At 35.6% G+C, this 22979-nt stretch overlaps 1 protein-coding gene and 1 non-coding gene across 2 annotated transcripts in view; one reads left to right on the top strand and one right to left on the bottom strand.

Moving 5' to 3' along the window:
- The window catches only part of LOC123664638, an 88525-nt gene that overhangs the window by 9341 nt on the left and 56205 nt on the right, over window positions 1-22979 (top strand). The window lies entirely within an intron of this gene.
- Trnar-acg lies at window positions 6215-6287 on the bottom strand. Its single transcript has one exon. It is a non-coding gene; the product is annotated as a tRNA-Arg (tRNA).

The raw sequence follows: 22979 nt of genomic DNA, 5'->3' as shown, positions 1-22979 counted from the left end.
AAATTTCATGAAAATCGTTGGAGCCGTTTCCGAGATTCAGATTATATATATATATACAAGAATTGCTCGTTTAATAGTATAAGATAATAAAATGGTAGGAGAGTCAAAACTGTACATTGAATATTTTTTTAAAAGAATACTTGGGGTGTGATCTACAATCGATACCGAAGCTAAACATATAGTTTTTAGAATTTTTGTATGTTTGTCTGTTTGTCTGTATGTATGTCCGGGATAAACTCAAAAAGTACCACACTGGTTTACTTCAAATTTGGCACGAATATTATTAAGAAGTCGGGTCAACATATAGGCTACATATTATCACGCTATCACCTACGGGGAACGAGCAGTGAACCTTTATTTCTTCAACGCATTCTGTAACAACGTGTAATCTAACGACGCATATTTGAATGTTGTTATTATGTTAATAACCATGCTATAAGCTAGCTTCACACTATAAATAAAGACGTTCTGTAGTATATTTAGTATCAGCATTGCACCCATGCGAAGCCGGGGCGGGTCGCTAGTTATGAATATAAACTTAGGTAAAAATTAATTTAAGCTAACATTTAAGACGCACTATACATTTAAGATTAACTTTGAAATTACTTGGGGGGAATTTTATTGGGGACAGGGTCGGTAACACGCTTGACTGGCTCCCGGACCATTTAATCTTATTGAGATAGAACACAGCCAGATATAATGCTCAAAATTTGCAAGAGTCCGAGTGAGGAAGTACCTCGACCTAACAAAATATAGAAGATCACACCTAAATAACACTATTTTCAAGCAGCATTGTCTTGTTGTTGATAAGTAAGGTGATCAGAGCTCCTGGGGGGATAGGGTCGACAATAACGCGTTTGCGATACTTCTGGTGTTGCTGGCGTCTATAAGCTACGGTAATCGCTTACCATCAGTTGAGCCGTACGCTTGCTTGCCGACCTAGTAAAAAAAAACGCAAGAGGCAAAAGCAAAATGCAAGAAGAAAAGAGAAAAAGCAAAAAATATGTTAAAGTAGAAGGTTGTTTTATTACTAAAAGGGAGATTTATTACCGTAAAAGTTCAAGACAGTTGGAACACATGCTTGAACATATCGCTAAGACTTTATCTCCATACTTTTGTAACAAACTACAATCCTGAAACCATAACCATTAACGTCGGTCACCGTATTATACACACGAAAGTCCAGCTCGACTTGTTCATCTTTTTTCGTTTGAACGTACTAATTATATTTTCTTGTTAGCTAATTCGTTTATTCAAGCACAAGGCTGCCATTGTAATCAATCATTTATATTGACAAGACAGTTTTGGTAATCTACTAATTTGACGGTATCATTACGAAACAATTATGCTATCATTATTATTTTTAACCACTTCAAAAAAGGAGATTTCTAAAAATCTTATTCATGCTTGAACTTGTATGTTTAAAGTGAAGCATACAACTGCAAACATGTGATTTTATAATAATTAGGGCCTGCTTTACCAGTTATGGATAACGCTAGCTGACGGATGACGATACAAATAGACTGACAGCGGGAGGTAGAATAGGCCAGTAGGACCTGTTTCTCCTCAGTTTTTAAATTGTAACTTTAATAAATGCGAATAGAAATATCTTTTTTTTTATGTCACTAGGTCGGCAAACAAGCGTACGGCTCACCTGATGGTAAGCGATTACCGTAGCTTATAGACGCCTGCAACACCAGAAGTATCGCAGGCGCGTTGCCGACCCTACTCCCAATCCCCTCTGGAGCTCTGGTCACCTTACTCACCAACAGGAACACAATACTGCTTGAAAACAGTATTATTTTGCTGTGATCTTCTGTAAGGTCGAGGTACTACCCCAGTCGGGCTGCTCCATATTTTGAGCAGGAAATTCCTGCTGTGCCCTACCTCAGTTAAATCTTATAAATATAATAGTCAGTTCTTATAAATATAATAGTCTTCAATGTTTAAAAAAAGTAATGAATCAAAAACTTTTTACTGTCTGATACTGTCATCCGTCACATAGCGTTATCCACATCGGGTGATATAGGCCCTTAGACTACTGTAAGGCTTTGAAGTAAATTATACGAATATGCTGTGTGGCTACGGCACTAAAGAATTTAGCCACCCCCTCTCTTCCCGTGGGTGTCGTAAGAGGCGACTAAGGGATAACAAGGTTCCACAACTACCTTGGAACTTAAGAAGCCGACCGATGGCGGGATAACTATCCAACTGCTGGCTTTGAAATACACAGGCCGAAGACGGGCAGCAGCGTCTTCGGTGCGACAAAGCCAGCCCTGCGGTCACCAACCCGCCTGCCCAGCGTGGTGACTATGGGCAAAACACATGAGTTCACGTTATTTTTGGCGTAAACTTGTGGAGGCCTATGTCCAGCAGTGGACTGTATAGGCTGTAATGATGATACGAATATTAGGTGACTACCACCTTATCACTTCTATTAACGAACCGAGAAATCACAGAAACAGCGGGACACAGCTATATATTACCTACATAATTATTTCATTGATGAAAATAGTTTATATAAATATAATAAATATTTGCACTCTGAAAAAAATCGAAAGAATATGTTGGTTCAACTGTAAATTAACATTTTGTGTACTATATTCTGGCAAATTAAGAATGATTATTCTGTCTGTGATATTAATCACATGTTGATTAAGCTAAGATGCAATGTAATCGCTCCGCTCCGGCTCGTCAAAGCGAAACTAATTAAGAATTAGAATAACATCAAATCACCGACCACATTTACATAATCCCTGTACGTGTGTATCGATTTAAATGTTATCGAAAAAAATGATCTCATTTCAACGTCAGCTGGCACACTTGTTCGCAACGTGTCGGGGTTATTCGTACGAATGTCATCATTAATATATATAAAACATTGTGAAGATTCTGTAGTATTACATTTTTTACTCTTTTATTTAAAATAGACTTACAGTTGTTCGTTTTGAGTTTCCAGAAATTTTGACGATATTTCAGCCGCCATGGTCACGGCACGATGTACCTACATTTTTTTTAAGAAGGCAGAAAAGTAAACATTAGTATTTTAAGATTGTGGTTAGGAAGAACCGGCAAGAAACTAAAACAAACTAAAAAGCTATAAATTAAAATAATAGTAGAATTTGAAGTTAATTGTATAATTTTTGATCGCTCTAAGTGAGTGATAATTGTAACTAAAAACAAAATTGAAGATTAATCTGTGGCCAATGCCTTAAACTTATTTTTACTAATTATTAATAACCCTCTGAAGTATTTCTTGCTTATGTATCTTATAATGTATGTTATATTTTGTATATCAGTCCTATATTTTTAATCCAATTTATAATATATTTTTTAATGAATATTCAAGTGTGAAGAGTCTCAGTGATGGATTTCCAGATTATAGATGCGTTTTTCTGTAAGATATTACAACAAGACCAACCGCTTTGGTGATTAGAATTTTTTGTGCTTGTCGCTTAGTTTTTTTGAAGTATTTTTTTTACAGGTTTTAATTTATTTCTGAAACTGCATCTCAAGTTAAAATTATTATATTAGTAAATGCATGTATTGTTAGGGTCAGTCACAAACTACTTTATCAACTATTTTTTAAATCAAACTAAACAAAATAAATTAGCCCCTCACACTCAATGGTCCTAGGATTTTTTCCTGTGTTATGGTCTAGAAACACAACAAGCAAAAACACCCAGACCACGGCAAACATTTGTATCGCCAATACAAATGTTTGCCATGTGTTGGCATTGAATCCGCTAAGCCGACGCGTCATCAAAAATTTATTTCTAGTAATATTATGGCATCCTTAGATTCCTTGAAAGACTAAACTTACTCAAGAGATAACCTAATATCCGGGGCGAGGTGGCGAATGCTAGCGCGACCCCATCTCGCCCCACCCAGGCGGACGACTGCTCACACGTCGTGGTTTTTTAGTCACTAAGAGTCTGACATAACCCTCTGGCGCCCCCGCGCCGGAGGGTATCCATGATGGATTTTCCCCACGTAAAAAAAGTGGTCATTAATATAATTTATTAATTTTAAAGAGGTAATTAAAATAGCTTTTAACAGTAATGGGATACAAATTATTAATAATACTGCTGAGCCCATCAATCAAAACGTCGGGATATGTCGAGTAGGCATCACGATTCGATTACCGGTTGCGGTATAGATGTAAGGCTCACTGACAATTGAAATATTTTATATAAATAATCTGTTCTTACAATAAACGTATACATATAATTAATGTATATGTTTTGAGTGTGTGTTACATATGTACTGGAATTTAAGTCAAAATATACCTAATCCTTAGCCTGTCATAACTTTTGGAAATACCAGTTGATACGTTTATTAGATTATTTTCGTTATTTTGAGAATAAATTCACTTTAAATATTTATGTGTAAAAAAATATTTTCGTAAACTAATAACTTTTTTAATGATATTTAATTAATATAACACGTGGTTCAATAAGTCCCGAGACTAAGTACTAAAAAAAGGTCTTTTTTATAAAATTAATTTTTATTCATCAACATAGTCTCCTCCAAGAGCGATACAGTCCCTCCAACGCTTTTCTAACTTTTCTATCCCATGTGTGTAGAACGATTTGTCTTTGGCTTCAAAATAAGCCTCCGTTGCTGCGATAACTTCACTATTTGAGTCAAATTTCTTACCCTGAAGCATTTTTTTGAGGTCTGCAAACAGCCAGTAATCGCTGGGGGCCAAGTCTGGCGAATAAGGGGGATGAGGAAGCAATTCGAAGCCCAATTCGTTAATTTTGGCCATCGTTCTCACGGACTTGTGACAAGGCGCGTTGTCCTGGTGAAACACCACTTTCTTTTTGTTCATGTGAGGCCGTTTATCCGCAATTTCGTACTTCAATCGCTCCAATAAGCACATGTAATAGTCACTATTTATATTTTGCCCCTTTTCAAGGTAGTCGATGAAAAGTATTCCATGCGCCTCCCAAAATATAGACGCCATAACCTTACCGGCCGATTTCTGAGTCTTTGGACGCTTCGGGCGGCTTTCACCAGCCGCTCTCCACTCCGCTGCCTGCCGATTGGATTCCGGAGTGAAATGGTATATCCAGGTTTCATCCATTGTTACATACCGACGTAAAAAATCCTTTTTTATTATGATTCATCAGCACCAAACATCGCTCTGAATCATTGATACGTTGTTCCTTTTGATTAGTTGTAAGCAAACGCGGCACCCACTTAGAAAAAAGCTTTTTCATGGCAAAATTTTTATGTAAAATAGTGAAAACACTACCAGCTGAAATCTTCACTATCTCGGCTATCTCTCGCACTTTTACCTTCCGATCTTCCAATACGATTTTGAGGACTTTGTTAATATTTTGTTGAGTCACTGCTTCATTTGGACGACCTGAGCGTTCCCCATCATTGGTGTCCATGCAACCGCGTTTGAAGTCGGCATACCACCGACAAATGGTTGCTTTAGAGGGAGCTGATCCTGCATAACATTTTATAAGCCATTGCTGTGCTTCAACGGTATTTTTTCCCATTAAAAAACAATGTTTTATCAACACGCGAAACTCGTTTTTTTTCCATTGTATCGAAATTACAACCGTAGCGTCACTTAAATGTTTCAAAATCAATAATTTTATTGTTCCATTTTTAAAAATTTGACACATATTCTTGTATTGATAGCCAGTACTTTTTAAAAATCAAAAGAGTTTTTAATATATGCGCCATTTCCAGGTTAGTCTCGGGACTTATTGAACGATCTAGTATTTATTTATTTATTTATATGGTACACCAACAATTGTTACAATGTTACTTACATCTAGAGTATAATATTTAATTTATTTGCGCTAATTGCACAATCAGTAACAGATATATACACCACTTGCTTTTTATATTATTTACATAAGAAAATTTATTACCAACTAAATTATGTGCTAAACACAAAGACTAATAATAAAAAAGAATAATAAAAAAATACTAATTAAAATAATTATAATGAATTTCTCCAGACCCCACCGCGACCCACCAGGCCTCTCAGACGCCCGATGTTCCGGATAATTTACAGCAACCATGATAACGTTGGGCATCCAAAAAACCCAACAGATCGCGATAAAATCCGAAAAAACCATCCCACTACAATGAGTGAAATTCGCGTAAACATTAAAAAAAATAATAATAGCAATAACCGCTAAATCAGCCTTTTAAATTATAAAATTTATTTAAAAGTATAAAATAGTTTCGACCCTGCCAGGATTCGAACCTGGAATCTTCTGATCCGTAGTCAGACGCGTTATCCGTTGCGCCACAGGGCCACATATAAATTTTTTGAAAAACCAAAATATTTATTATTTAAGTTTTTTATGTCATATTAAATTTGTTTGGGGAATGTTCCCAATAACGATATTTTGACAGGAGACTGTACCTAACAGATAACATTTTATGATGTAATTATTATTCTTTTTCAAATCGAATTCAACTATGTCTAAAATTTGTAGTTTATTAATTAAGGAAAAACATGTCATAATGGCTTATTCTACCTCCCGTTAAAAGTCTAACTTATGTGTGGCATAAATTTTATCCTGTACAATGTTGCCATATCTATTGTACATACTAGCTGACACAAAATAGTTTATTTTGCAAATTGTCTCTGAAGCTTAAATAGTCGTCATCATTGATATTATTTTCCAAATTCCGCGTGTTTTACTAAGTATTAGTAAACGTTGAAACAAAGAAGAACCAAATCGGTTCAATACTTCTTGATTCTCGTACATACTAACACATTTAGCGATTTATTTATATCATTTATTTTATTTACAAAGAAGATTGTTAGAATTTAATCCTTATTAAGACGTTTAATAAACACACATTTTCAGTAGGTAATTAACGTGTTCACTTTTTAGCTAGCTTAGTAGCTACTTGGCTTAGTAGCCAAGTAGCCACCATACTCTCTTATATGATATTTATAAAAGTTTAATCAAAGCAGAAAAAAAATTATAAAGAACGGTTTCCACATCATGAAAAGCTAGGATAGTATTATTAAAGTTCGAATAAAAACGAGTTTTTTAAAGCCATCATACATTGAGCCACACAGGCATAGTCAGGCATACGACACAGCAGGCGATGTCCTGCTCAAAATCTGTAGCAGCCCGACTTCGGAAGTAGCTCGACCTTACAGAAAATCACAGCTTAATAATACTGCTTTCAAACAGTATTGTGTTCCTGTGGTGAATACGGTGACCAGTGCTCCAGGAAAGGATTAAGGGTAGGGTCGGTAAAAAGCTTGCGATGCTTCTGGTGTTGTAGGCTTCGCATTTTTTCCAACCATGTTGTATAATAATTGTGTTTGCAGGCAAACGAAGAAAAACCACCTTCAATTATTTCGACAAGTAATACAACGTAGGTAGACAAAAAAATTGTCGAGTAAATACGCATTATCAAAGATTACTCCAAAAGTTGTAATCAGATCTCGATGAAATTTAAATGTGACCACATGATAAGCATCGGCTTTCGATTAAATTAAAAATCATCGAAATCGGTACACTCAGTAAAAAGTTATGCGGCTTTTCGAGAGTTTCCCTCGATTTCTCTGGGATCCCATCACCAGATCCTGGTTTCCTTATCATGGTACCAAACTAGGGATATCTTCTTTCCAACGAAACAAGAATTATCAAAATCGTTTCATAAACGACGGAGTTATCCCCGAATATACATTAAAAAAATATATAAATATACGGACGAATTGAGTAACCTCCTCCTTTTTTTGAAGTCGGTTAAAAAGTCACGACTATCAATAATATCAACTTAGACTCAAACCCGCTATCAAAACCGTCATTAAGTACTAAAAACGCTATAAACGTCCCGAAGGAGACGAAAAAATTATAGACCATGGTAATAAGAACCTAAACGTCAACTAGAACACCATATGTGGACTTGGCCATCGCTTATCACATAATTACACCATATACAGCCTCTTTCACCATAATCTACTGTAATATTATAGTTGATGTAATTGTCTGTCTGTGTTATTTTTTTTTAATTTTAAATATTAAAGTGATTGGAGGTTCTTTAAATGCAGTCCTACTTTGAACTAAGTACGTAAGTCAAATTCTCGTAAGACGTGACCGTACGTCGTAACATATTATAAACCTGACATATAGTCAAAATCAAAATCAAAATCAAAAACAGCTTTATTCAAATAGGCTCCAAGAGCACTTTCAAATCGTCATTTTACAAATTAAAACTTTAAAAATTAATTAAATTTGTAGAAGTAAAACTACCACCGATTCGGAATGTAGATTCTGCAGAGAAGAATCGGCAAGAAACTCCGCAGTTACTCTTTTGAAAAATAATATATAAACTGTGTTTTAGTACAAAATTAGTAACATGTTGCATAAAATACAGCGCCACTAAGTCCACACATCTTTATCAACTATGTAATCCTGCACCGAATAAGCTTTATCTTAAACCAATCTTGAATTCGCGACCAAGTATAGTATCCCACAGCTGGGCATAGCCCTCTTTCCCCATGTAGGAGAAGGATCAGAGCTTAATCCACCACGCTCCAATGCGGGTTGGCGGATATATTAATTGTAATTAATATATCTATAATATAAAAATGAGTCGCTGAATGTGTTGCTAAGCGCAAAACTCGAGAACGGTTGGACCGATTTCGCTAATTCTTTTTTTAAAATATTCCTTGAAGTACGAGGATGGTTCTTACAAAACAACACTTTTCTATACTCCCATACAAAAGATTTGTGATAATACTTAAAAGTCAATTTGAACTTTAATACCATACGATAAAGTTTGTATTAGGCGATACGAAGTTCGCCGGGTCAGCTAGTTTATAATATAATAGTATAATTAGTATAATTAGTATAATTCTTAAGTTAAGCGTAATGATGGGTATTATGATGTGACAATGTAGAATTGAGATACAGTTATCTTACTAGTTCAGATAACAGGTGCACTTTAATTGTGAATTACATTTATTTATGTCACCTTACTTGTAAAAGTGTGACGCCTCAGCCTGTAATATCCCACTACTAGGCATAGGCCTCTTTCCCCACGTAGGAGAAGGATCAGAGCTTAATCCACCACGCTGCTCCAATGCGGGTTGGCGGATATATTCCCTACTATGAGTAACGATCGCTATTAGGTGTACATGATAACAACCGGGACCGACTGCTTAACGTGCTCTCCGAGGCACGGTGGGGAGACCCACTTGGACTGCACAACCACCCAGACCACGGCAAACACCTGTATGGCCAATACAAATGTTTGTCATGTGCGGGGATCGAACCCGCAACCGCCAGCGCAACAGATACAATCCATGGCTGTAACCGTTGCGCCAACACGGCGTTGTAAAAGTGTGAATTGTACCTTTATTTGTTACCAATAAAATACTTAAAAAAAAAAATTAAAGTCGGTTTATCGCGAGCAAACACAATGATTGTTTTCTTTAAATAATCTAATCATCATATTATAATGTATCTCATGCGAATCCAGGGCGAAACGCTAGTTGTTCTATAATGTTTAATGAAAAAAAAATCAGTTACTTTATCCGTTCATTAATGACCCCTTATATGTCGTAGAGGAGACCGCGGGGTTCTTGTCACGCGCTTCATAATACATAACTCGTTTTTATCTGCTTCATGTCGGATTAGAAAGTACAAGCTTCGATTTTATTTTATCCGACTTAAAGCGTGTAAAGAATGTAATGAGTTTGAGACTAACTTGTTTTTAATTAGGCTTTACATTTTTTTCTTTATGTAGAAACAATAAGGATTTTGTTTTTTTGTTTTTTTTGTAAAAGTGTGAATTGTACCTTTATTTGTTACCAATAAAATACTTAAAAAAAAAAAATTAAAGTCGGTTTATCGCGAGCAAACACAATGATTGTTTTCTTTAAATAATCTAATCATCATATTATAATGTATCTCATGCGAAGCCAGGGCGAAACGCTAGTTGTTCTATAATGTTTAATGAAAAAAAAATCAGTTACTTTATCCGTTCATTAATGACCCCTTATACGTCGTAGAGGAGACCGCGGGGTTCTTGTCACGCGCTTCATAATACATAACTCGTTTTTATCTGCTTCACGTCGGATTAGAAAGTACAAGCTTCGATTTTATTTTATCCGACTTAAAGCGTGTAAAGAATGTAATGAGTTTGAGACTAACTTGTTTTTAATTAGGCTTTACATTTTTTTCTTTATGTAGAAACAATAAGGATTTTGTTTTTTTAATCACGTATATAAAATAAAGTATTTTAATAGTTATGAGGTAGCAAACAGTAACATAAGAAATAACATATAATTGAGAGCCACCTCCTTATTTGAAGTCGGTTAAAAGTGGCTGAATCGATCCAATTTTTTGAGTTTTTAGCAACACTCGAAATATTAAGACATTAATTTTAATTTATATAGACATCCCGCGATAGCTGTGCCCGCGACTTCGTCCGCGTGGAATTTATAGCAAAAACTTTATTGTTCAATACGCAGAGTTATAAAATAAATAAATTTTTAAAATAAAAGTAGCCTAAGTTATCCTTCACTATATCAGCTGTCTGCCAGTAAAAGTCCCGTCCAAATCGGTCTAGCCGTTTCAGAGATTAGCCTGAACAAACAGACAGACAGATAGACAAAAATTGTAAAAAATATTATTTCGGTATATGTACCGTATATGTATGTATCCATATACATTTAGTAAAAAGCGGTTTTTTTTAATTTTACAAACAGACACTCCCAATTTCATTTCTTTGTATAGATGTATCAACGTTATTACATTCAACATTAACTATCTCTTAACGTACTTGGTAAAAATCCTTTTATGGTTCAGTAGAAGAATGTCGAATTGTAATTAGCATAACCATCTTTAGTGCAAAGTGGATAAAAAACTGTTAGTATTACTTACAGACCGACGTCAAATTGAACAAGTAACTGGTTTAAACGAAACAAATTAAAATAAGATATGTTTGTATCATAATTGTGTTTGGACGCATGCGAAAAAAAAAACAGACTTCAATTACATCGACAAGTAATACAACATAGGTAGACGTAAAAATAGTCAAGTAAATACGCATTATCAAATATTACTCAAAAAGTTGTGATCAGATCTCGATGAAATTTAAATGTGACCCACATGACAAGCATTAGCGATTGATTTTTTTAGAGAAAAAGGTTTTTTTCCAGCAACGGGATGTTACAGGCTGATTTTTTCTTTCTCTGACCTTTTATCTACACATTATCATCATCATTACAGCCTATATAGTCCACTGCTGGACATAGGCCTCCACAAGTTTACGCCAAAAATAACGTGAGCTCATGTGTTTTGCCCATAGTCACCACGATGGGCAGGCGGGTTGGTGACCGCAGGGCTAGCCCTGTCGCACCGAAGACGCTGCTGCCCGTCTTCGGCCTGAGTATTTCAAAGCCAGCAGTTGGATGGTTATCCCGCCACCGGTCGGCTTTTTAAGTTCCAAGGTGATAGTGGAACTGTGTTACCCTTAGTCGCCTCTTACGACACCCACGGGAACAGAGGGGGTGGCTATATTCTTTAGTACCGTAGCCACACAGCACAAGTTGATTATTTTTTACAGCACAAGTTGATTATTTTCATTAATATTGTGTATAAAAACACATTATTTAAGTACAACTTCTTTACGTTCTTGACTTGGGAAGTAAGCTGGTGAATGCGTGACGAGAGCGTTCCGAAAAGTGTGATCGGGCGAGGCGAACGGAAAGAGAGAGAGGTGCGAGCACACATTTTCTTACTCTCTTTCTCTCATCATCACTTCAGCCTATCGTACTTTACTGCTGGATGGTTATCCCGCCATCGATCAGCTTGATAAGTTTCAAGGTGGTAGTGGAACTGTGTTATCCCTTAGACGCCTCTTACGACACCCACGGGAAGAGAGGGGGTGGCTATATTCTTTACTGCCATAGCGACACAGCTTTCTCTCATAACCACATTTCGTATATCTAAAACATAGTGTAGGCCTATTGTGCAGAAGTTTTACTTCAGTCGTGTGGTCTAAGGCACACTCGTTTTTCTTTTTTCATTTTTATCAAAACAAAATTCACAATTTTAAATAGACAAGTATTAAATAGCTTCTAATTGATCTCTGATCGAGACTGATTTCAACATATACCAGTATTGCAAATAAATAGTTGTTTAAAATGTAAAAACTTTACATACGTATGTGGCTGCATCGGTGGCAAAGTGATTAACATATTTGATACCTCTAACAGCTGCCTTAGAGATCCTTGTTACTTATAAATAATCACTCTATTTTTTATTTATTTTTTATTTAGAAATTTTACAATATTATAGATATTTACAATTCACAACTTAACAACTAAATATTTACAGATAGTTGTATAAATCATGTCCGCGTGGAATTGTGCCAAGAATGCTGGCAGCATTTCCCCGTTGAATCGCTATGCCGATTCTCTGGGCAAAAAATCCACCAGCCCTCTTATCATCGGTGGAGATAATAAAACGTGGAGCTAGAAATAAATTAAATTAGATATATCTTTAACATATACATACAGACGTCAGTTCCTAAAGTAGGCAACTTCATACTTGTAGTAACAGCCGACTGATATAGATAATTTTTTTATATCTTAAGCACACTTAAATATTTTTATACAATTAGGTCGGCAAGCGAGTGTGGTCCACATGTTGGTTAGCGATTACCGTAGCTTATAGACCTGCAACATTAGAAGCATCGCAAGCGCGTTGCCGACCCTATCCCCGATCACCCCAGGAGCTCTGACAACACTTTTCACAACTTACATATTAAAAAAGTAAGCATGTGTATATATATAAAAATATATACTAGAACAATGAACCTAAAACTAAAAACATTAAAGAAAAAATATAATATAACAACTAAAATATATAATTAAAAGGAATCCCTTTGGGCAAAGTTCCGACGATACTGGCAGCGTTCCCCCTTTGAATAGCTAGACTAATTCTTTGTCCGAGGCAGCTGTCAGCTCTTCGGTCTCCTGTGATGTCGAATAACCTTTTTGCTATTTCAAATATATATATTCATTTGTATTACATTTAATACCAGTATATTTTTAACATTACGCAAATTCGTTCAATCGTTATCGATTTTAAATTAAGACGTAAAAAATATATACACTTTTACGATTCATATCGCAATAATAATTACTTCACAAATTATTACATTATTAATATAAACGTAAACATTTTTTTACTATGAACTTGAGTTTAAAAAAAATATTTAATATTAATAATTAATTATTAAAAAAAAATTGTGAGTTAATTTAAATAAAATACCTCAATATTTAAATAATTATAAATGATAGATAAGTATCTCATTTTTCAATTAAAGAAAAAGTTCTTATTTTTAGTTCAAGGTGAATTTAAAGTCAAGTGTAGAATTAAAACATGTAATCCATGTATAAATGTTGCAATCAATTAATTTTACTTATTTAATTTATTTGTGAGCGACGCGTTGATGGCGCGATATGTCACATGTCCAATAAAAATGAACAGAAACTCGGGTTAAATGTGTTATTTTACGTTTTAATATACATAAATACTTAGTAGGTTATAATACATATTTAAATTGCTTGGCAAGACGTATGGATGTAAATATTATGAAAACTAAAATCTATTACATAGCGAAAAATATCCCGCCTAAAATTTGAAGAAGCCAGACTGGGACAATTTGTAACAAGTAAAACTTCTGCACAATAGGCCTGAATTATATCTTAGATATATGAAACGTAACTGGCTATGAGAGAAAGAGGGAAAGAAAATGTGTGCTCGCACCTCTCATTCTTGCTCCGTCACGCCCGATCACACTTTTCGTAACGCTCTCGTCACACAATCACCAGCTTACTCGCCAAGTGAAGCCTGCGTAAAGACTTCAAAAATATCTTTTTATGAACAGACACGACTGCAATTTTATTATATTCTTTATTGCACCAAACAATTTTACAAATTTTTGTTACACAGAATATTGGTAAGGGCGAGCTTATCTCTAAAAGCGACATCTACAAGTCAACTTTTAATTATTTGAATTGATTTAAATTTTATATACAAAAAAAAAAACATAGTTATGTTTTTGACTTTACAAGTAATTAAAACAGCACAATATTACATGTCAGAGTTAAAATAGACCGAACATCGCTTTAAAAAGTATTTAATTACCAATAGAGTCATAAATTACATTACCATATCCGTTCTTCCCTTGGTATGGTAATAGGCGATACATTCCATGAAACGGCCACCAAGGTTTTTACTTACCATCGGAGGCTCGTTATACGGTTGTTGTTTTCAACAAAAAGTAAATAATGACCCATTGAGTACTTGCTGTATTAAAAGTGTTTAAATTGTGGATAAACGTGCTTTTTATTAGCCTATTACTGTAACAGGAATGTGTTTAGAACCGCCGTTGAAAGTAGTCTTTTTACGAAAGGACGTTGACTTGTGTCATTTGAAATGGTTATTTTATTGTGCTTTACGGCTAGATGCATTGAGTACTGGTTCAGAGTTGACGGGAAATCAGACATTAATATTACGAACAGTGCCGTGGCGTGGTTTTTGCCGCCCGGCCTACTGAAAATTTGTCGCCCCTACCAATTCATTTTTTTATCAATTTAACACACTCATTGCGTGCACAATTTTCATTATGTTCTTTAACCGACTTCAATAAAGGACGAGGTTCTCATTTCTATTGTGTTTTTTTTTGTGTTTGTTGAGGTGATTTGGAAGTATTTTTTTTGTCAATCGAAAAAAATCGTGGTGATTTTGCCACCTTTCTTTCGTTTGCCGCCCCGCGCCAAGACCCTCTCGGCACACCGCACGCTGCGCCACTGATTATGAAGGGTAAAGTTTTCGTATGTTTATAGGAACTTTGGAGTTATTGAATCGGTGTTTTTTGGAAAAAATAAATTTTAATTATATTTAAGTGGAAATGGATCAGCTAACTAAACAAAAACCACCAGTAAACTCTCAAACTATTTTCATAAAACACCTCAGCTTTTAGAGTATGGGCTTGCGCGCACTACAGCGTGACTTTTGAAGTAAAACTTCTTACGCACGCGTTTCGTAAGTTCTACTTTAGTCGTGTGGTCTAAAAGTACACTCGTTATTTTATTCGTTAAGCCGATATCACATTTAACAGAACGAGAACAACGCGGTGTCATTACCTCCGGTGACGTATTATTAAAAGGTTTTTGAGCATCCATATTTTAGGGTTTTTTTAATTATAATACAATATAATAATAATTAAAATATTCATGACATAGAGGAAGTCGTCATTCTTTATCACATATGAGAAAAAAATACAAATTACAGTAGATTTGACTAGCTCGTTGGAGCGGTTACAAGTGACTGTTTCCTGTTCCGAGGGTCGTGGGTTTGATTCTCGCCTAGCATAGCTATATCAGTCGGCTGTTACCTATAACACGAGCATTACGTTGCTATGTACCGATTTAATAAGCATTACGAAGACATTACGAAATCGCTTCAATATCGCACGACAGAAAAACAAACAAACGGAAAAATACCGCAAGATATAATGTCATTGAAAGAATGCGTATACATATGTATTTCAGAGCGCTTTCACTATTATTCGTGGCAGGTTTTTCGTAAGCATAAAAATCGCAAGGAATTCTAGTGATGTGCGCGCAAACTTCTAATGCTGATCTTGGAATGATCGGGATGACGATTCACGATCTTGAATGCGACTCTTCTGGCGCGTTTTGCGCGAGCAAAAACTTTTTTAAATTGCGCGTAGACTTACTATTACGTTGACATCAGCGCATGAATTTGACATTGTTATTTCTTGACTTGGATTTTGAACTAAATATGTACACTAAACACTGCTGTGTAGGCGAAGTGTTATTGTAGGTCTGTTGTTTTACAAAAAAATAATATTTAAATGGTTAATAATTTCCGAATAAATTAACAATAAACTAATATTTAATTTACCATTACAAAGTGACACAGTCTACGACAGAGGCTAATACATCACGTAACGTGACAACTTTTGAAACAATGAAGTAATATACATTTGCATCAGAAATATATATTCTTCTATAGACATAGTTTTGGATCTCACAGTTAAAGAGCTACATACCGCCAGAAATTATAACAAGTTAGACTAAAGAATCTGTTTATCATAAGCTAGCTGTACCCTGCGGTTTCGGTTCGGTCTTTCTCTGTAAATGAGCTACAACAAACATTTTTTCCATTTATAATATTCATCACATCATCATTATCATCACAGCAGCCTTTCGCAGTCCACTACTGGACATAGGCCTCCACAAGTTTACGCCAAAAATGGCTTGAGATCATGTGTGTTGCCACGCTGGGCAGGCGAGTTGGTGACCGCAGGGCTGGTTTTGTCGCACCGAAGACGCTGCTGCCCGTCTTCGGCCTATGTGTTTCAAAGCTAGCGGTTAGATGGTTATCCCGCCATCGGTCGGCTTCTTAAGTTCCAAGGTGGTAGTGGAACCTTGTTATCCCTTAGTCGCCTCTTACGACACCCACGGGAAGAGAGGGGTTGGCTATATTCTTTGGTGCCGTAGTCAAACAGCACTGTGACTAAGGGTTAGCCAAATAATTGTCAAATATTTGTCTAGACTTTTCATCGCTTTTGACAATTCTCGCTTCCTGCGTTTGACTGAAATTTTTAAAATATTTATTTAGATAAAAATTACTTATTCACAGCTTAATTGTACATCGCTAAACCCGACAGGAAATCTCCAAATTACCTAGTTTTATATAATACAGAATACTTTCACAAGAAGTGTGGTCGTGCCCGCAGCTGGCCGCGTGATTGATAGATTTAATTACGTACTTCTTATGGAAACCGGACGCTTGTTAGCCGCGAGATATTGATCGACGACGCCCGGCTCTGTCTCCCGATCTCTCGCAAAAACTGTTTCAGATCCAACTGATAACGGTTCGAGATTTTAAGCAGATCTAGTTTTACTCAGATGTATTGGAGATTTAAATAACTTGATTAAGTTAACTTTTTATTGAGCCTGTAATATCCCACTACTGAGCATAGGCCTCTTTCCCCATGTAGGAGAAGGATCAAAGCTTAATCCACCACGCTGCTCCAATGCGGGTTGGCGGATATATTCACTGGATGCACTGGATATATCCTGCTCAAAATCTGGAGCAGCCTGACTGGGACGTACCTCGAATTTGCAGAAGATCACTAATAATATAATAATACTGCTCACAAATACTGTCTTGTTATTATGGTGAGTAAGGTGGTCAGAGCTCCTGGTGTGTGTCAGGTCAGCAATGCGCTTTTGATACTTTAGCGTTGTAGGTATCTATAGACTACGGTAAACCCTTAACATTAGGTGGTCTGTACGCTTGTTTACCGACCTACTCGTATAAAAAAATTGGACTTGTAACAGTTTTTAAGAGTTACACGGTTGGGCAAAAGTTTCTTTCACGTACAGAAGAAGAGTAAAGTCCTGATCAGTCAGCATCAGTAACAGCATCAGCCAACAGTTCAAAACCGATGGCTTTATGCAAAGAAATACCGAGTCAGTGGAGAGTTATATGTATGCATTACTATAAAGCGGTCGTCAGTTCAGTTCCCTTGTACCAAACAGCAGGCTTGGATATATAACATTCACAATAGAATGAGACACAATATCAATGTTACAAGTGATTTACGTCAGTTACGCCTCTTACTACCATTGTTTGATCTTGTTATGATAATTCAGACTTACGCCTCTATTGCGCTGATGAATTATTTTTAATCTGATATGAAGGTTATAAATAATAGTATTAGAAGCAGGAGTTTATCTAGCGATATTGAAACTAGCATGAGATTAAAGTAATCAATTGACTGAGTCAGGGCACAGCACTCGACCTGACAGAAGATCACAACTAAATAATACTGCTTTCAAGCAGTGTTGTGTTTTTGTGGTGAGTAAGCTCCTGGGAGGATTGGGGGTAGCTTTGGCAACACGTTATATGATACTGGCTGTTGTAAAAATAAATCAAACGATATAATTCTACTTACATACCTACTATGTATTTCAAAGATATGTTGAGGAATAAGATAGGTTTACAACTGTACTTAAGCTACTATTGCTTCTAACTCAAGATTTAATACATTTCGTTGGAGTTATTTACACTTATACCTACTTCATTATGGAATATGGATATTAGGGAATATATTCGATATACTCACAGAGTAGAGGTGTAGTGGATTAAGCCCTGAGCCTACACAGAGAAATAGAGAGTAAGGTCTATGTCCTAGCAGTGGAACGTTACAGGCATTATATAAATATATATAAATACTTGTGTACGCACGCCAGAAGTTATACTTCATTGGCTAGCTAACTTCACGTTGCTAACTTCTTCTTCGTCGACTAGCTAGCTTCAGAGTGTCGGATTTTTTCGCGACGGTGTGAAAAAAAATTTACACCCATCATTTTTGCCTAATGCGACAAAAGAAGCATAACTTAAATCTATATATATTAATTATAGAACTTATGCTATTTAAATATAGTTTAGCACTTAATAAATCCAATTAAGAAAATATATGTAGAATCGTACAAAACGCATATGTTAAAAGCTTGTGCTATAAACATGCCTGTCTAGACCTACGCGACCTGTCCCGCTTATTAGCGCTAAGAGCTGATTTAATACTATGATCTTAAAAGGTAACCACGATCTCTCGATATAGCATTGTCATTTTGATTAATGTTTTCAAGAACTCATTTTATTCTTGAGCTAGACGTCACGCTGCTTCCATTTCTTTGAGTTATGATACCTACTGCACGTATGATTATTTATTATTATTGATTACTAGCGACTCGCGCCGGCTTCGCACGAAATAAATATTTGCAATGTAAGCGCAAAAATGTGTTTATTTACGACATCACATTAGAAACCTCTAAAACTATCAGTGTTCCTCTACTATATTTTGCATGTATTATACATATAAACCTTCCTTTGGAATCACTCTATCTACTAAAGAAAACCGCATCAAAATCCATTGTGTAGTTTTAAAGATCTAAGCATACATACAGCGGGAAGCGACTTTGTTTTATACTATGTAATAATATAATAGAAGATATTGACAATAAAGAGGGTTTTTAAGGAAGAGATCTTTTAATACAAATCTTGACCTTAGCGAAATAAACTTTAGCTACTTTATTATTACTTGTTACTGGAACAGCTCATCGTACTTGACGTGATAATGCATGTCCTATTGGCAGCATGAGGTTACAGCTCGTATGTAAGAAACTATTATTACGTATCTATTGTTGGTTATCCTTTAATAAACAAATAAGTGATAGATAATATCTGAGACAGGCTGACCAAGATAATTTTACATAAATCAATACAAGTTATTTTTTAACAGACTTCAAAAAATGAGGAGGTTACTCAATTCGACCGTAAATATTTTTTTCCTAATGTATCGGGGATAACTTCGTCATTTATGAACCGATTTTGATAATTCTTTTTTTGTTGGAAAGCTGGAGATATCTGAGGTGTAGTTCCATGACAAGGAAACCGGGATCTGATGATAAAATTCCAGAGATGTCGAAGGAAACCCTCGAAAATCGTAGTAACGATTAGTGTGTTTGTTAATTTTTTTTCGTCTACTTACGTTGTATTACTTGTCGATGTAACACGTCGATTTAATTGTGTTTGCTCGTAAACGAAAAAAAACCGACTTCAATTACATCGTAGTAATAATACAACATAAATCGACGAAAAAATAGTCAAGTAACTACGCGTTATCAAAGATTACTCAAAAAGAAGTTATCAGATCTCGATAAAATTTATATGTGACCACATGATAAACATCAGCTTTCGATTAAATTAAAAATTATCAAAATCGGCACATCCAGTAAAAAGTTATTGCGGATTTTCAAGAGTTTCCCTCGATTTCTCTGGGATTCCATCATCAGATCCTGGTTTCCTATTTGTTAGATCTCAAATAAATTTACTTAAATGGCACCAAATGACACACACCACCTTTCGATTTAAAAAAAAATGTCAAAATCGGTCCACCCAGTCAAAAGTTCTGAAGTAACATACATAAAAAAATACAGTCGAATTGAGAACCTCCTCCTTTTTTGGAAGTCGGTCAAAAAGAGATCTCTACCAGCCAAGCTACCCAAGGTGACATCAGTTAGTCAGTCAGTCAGTTCAGCCTATTGCAGTACACTGCTGGATATAGGCCTCCCAAGCCAAGCTCGCGCCAGACATCCCGGTTTTCCGCAATCCTCATCCAGCCTACGAAACGGTATCACATCATCTAATGTAAAATGTCGTTTTTTTGTAATAAAACACTTTTAAGAGTTTCTTGGCGATTCTTCTCTGCAGAATCTACATTCCGAATCGGTGGTAGCTTTACTTTTAACTATAACAAATTTAAATTAATTTTAATTTATAAAATGACGATCCAAAACTGAGATGATGGTGACCGCGTCTTGGCAAACGCAGTGTGGGACGTCCTCCGGCCCGTTGGACCGACGATCTACGTAAGACTGCCGGTGTAGGCTGGATGAGGATTGCGGAAAACCGGAATGTCTGGCGCGAACTTGGGGAGGCCTATGTCCAGCAGTGGACTGCAATAGGCTGAACTGAATAAAAACAATTAGTGTACTTTAGATCATACGACTAAACTAAAACTTACGAAACATTTATATGAAATAAAGCTATCGCGATGTGCAATAGTTCCTAATAACTTACTTCATATTTATTTTAATTTTGATTTTAATGTCTACGATATATATTGGCGACGTTGACAGATAAAATTTTTAATGACTGTCCCACTTATGTAATTAATGTTTATATGTACATTAGTTACACCATTTTAAGTGAATATATTTAATGTGACGGCCCGTGATAAATGGAACGACTTACCAATGTAGATTCAGACTATCTGACTGAGCTTAATTGATTTTATTTTAATCAGCCACGTCGTTAAGCGCGAGATTACACACATTACACGAACATATTGGAAGTAGTATAAATATCCGTAAACTTATATTATGTGTGTGATGTTCCATAACTATAAGGAGAAAGAGTTTTAGTCAAGCTGTGGGACAGTCACATGTTGTTAAAAACAATATAAAACAGTTATGACAAATTTAGAAATTCTGGTGCGAGTAGTCGCTTTAGCGCCACCTAAACTCAATTCGGTCACGGGTTCAAATCAATGGTATTTTTTTAAATGTGGATAGCAAAATAAGCGTAAGGTCCAGCTGACGGTAAGCAGATAACGTTACCGATGGAACTGCACCACACAACACCAGAATCATCGCAACACACTACAGGAACACAACTCGCGTTATGGATGTAAAAAAAAATAGTTACATATTTTGCTGTATAAGCAATATTGAGGGCACAATTAAAATACAAAGTAAAATTCAAGTGTTCTATCAATCAAATGTCACGTGACCTTGCGTTCACTGCAACAATAACGCGCCGTGATTGGTCACCGCGTGACAGTTCGGGTCACGGCCGACCAATCGTGTGCTGTCGTTTCGTTAGACTAACAAATATTTTCCAATTATCCGCGTCCCGCCTTTCTAATGAATGTTTAAAATCACACCTGTTATATTAATTTAATACAAATTAGACCCGTGATTTTACCAATCCTAAAATATAGTAATATATTATCTCTCAAGTTTTTTTTTTGTACTTAGCAGATAAGGTAACTACAACTCTGGGAGTATGTTAAGGGTAAGGTCGGCAACAAGCTTACAATGTTTCTGGCATTGCCTTCATTGGTTATGGAAACCCCGTACCATCAGGCGTACCGTTGCTTGTCTCCCTAGTGATTGGACAAAAAGGTTAAATCAAAGGTGATTGCGTCAATGTTAGGGATAGACGTAGCAGATTGAAGTGTACCTCACTAACCCTGCTATAAATATTTAACACATAGAACTTATTAATCATATGGAAGGAAAAAATCCTGCCCGATTTGTAACAATTTATTATCTCGCTACAAATTATAAGAATGGTAGTAATAACGGGTATCAATTAAGCTGACAAGCTAGTTTGGACGGTATGAGTTATAGCTTGTTCGCACTAAGTCAGCTAATAACTTGAGTAACGAATGGGTAAATAAGTAAATGTGTCTGAGCGCAAAAAATGGTCAAGTTGTTAAGTAAGATTTAAGATGAAAAACTTAAAATCTATATATTTGTTGACTAGCTGCTGCTCGCGACGTCGTCTGCGTGAATGCTATACAGCACCAAATATACCTACGATTATACCTTTTAAAATAACATTCATTTACCCGTTTCTCCTTTACATTTCATATCTACAGAAAAATCTCATAGATGGCGCTACTTTAAAATTGTCTTGTCTACTTATATTCATTTAATTATGTTTATCGGTTTAGTTACTTATATTGCGTGATTTATATACTGTGAAGCTAGCTAGCATAATAATAACAACATTCAAAAAGCGTCGTTAGATTACACGTTGTTACAGAATGCGTTGAAGAAATAAAGGTTCACTGCTCGTTCCTCGTAGGTGATAGCGTGATAATATGTAGCCTATATGTTGACCCGTCTTCTAATAATATTCGTTCCAAATTTGAAGTAAATCCATGCAGTACTTTTTGAGTTTATCCCGGACATACATACAGACAAACAGACAAACAGACAAAAATTCTAAAAACTATATTTTTGGCTTCGGTGTCGATTGTAGATCACACCCCAAGTATTCTTTTAAAAAAATATTCAATGTACAGTTTTGACTTTCCTACCATTTTATTATATTATTTGTTGATAATTGGTGTTTAAAATCAAAATTACGTGGAATAGCAAACATTTTTTTGAATTGAAACTTCTTTCTTACATTCTTTTTTGAAACTTTTTTCTCTGTGTGAATTGCACACACATATCTACTTTATTTTATTATTACCTTTCCAAACAAGTAGCGTTGACCACAAACACGTCACTGCTCACTGGTTCCAGCTAAACAAGTCCAAAGTACTAAAAGTCAAAAAGTCAA

Source organism: Melitaea cinxia, chromosome 22, assembly GCF_905220565.1.
Source record: "Melitaea cinxia chromosome 22, ilMelCinx1.1, whole genome shotgun sequence".
Lineage (NCBI taxonomy): Eukaryota > Metazoa > Arthropoda > Insecta > Lepidoptera > Nymphalidae > Melitaea > Melitaea cinxia.
The sequence above is the reverse complement of the archived record's forward strand: the minus strand, read 5'-3'. Positions and strand labels throughout refer to the sequence as shown.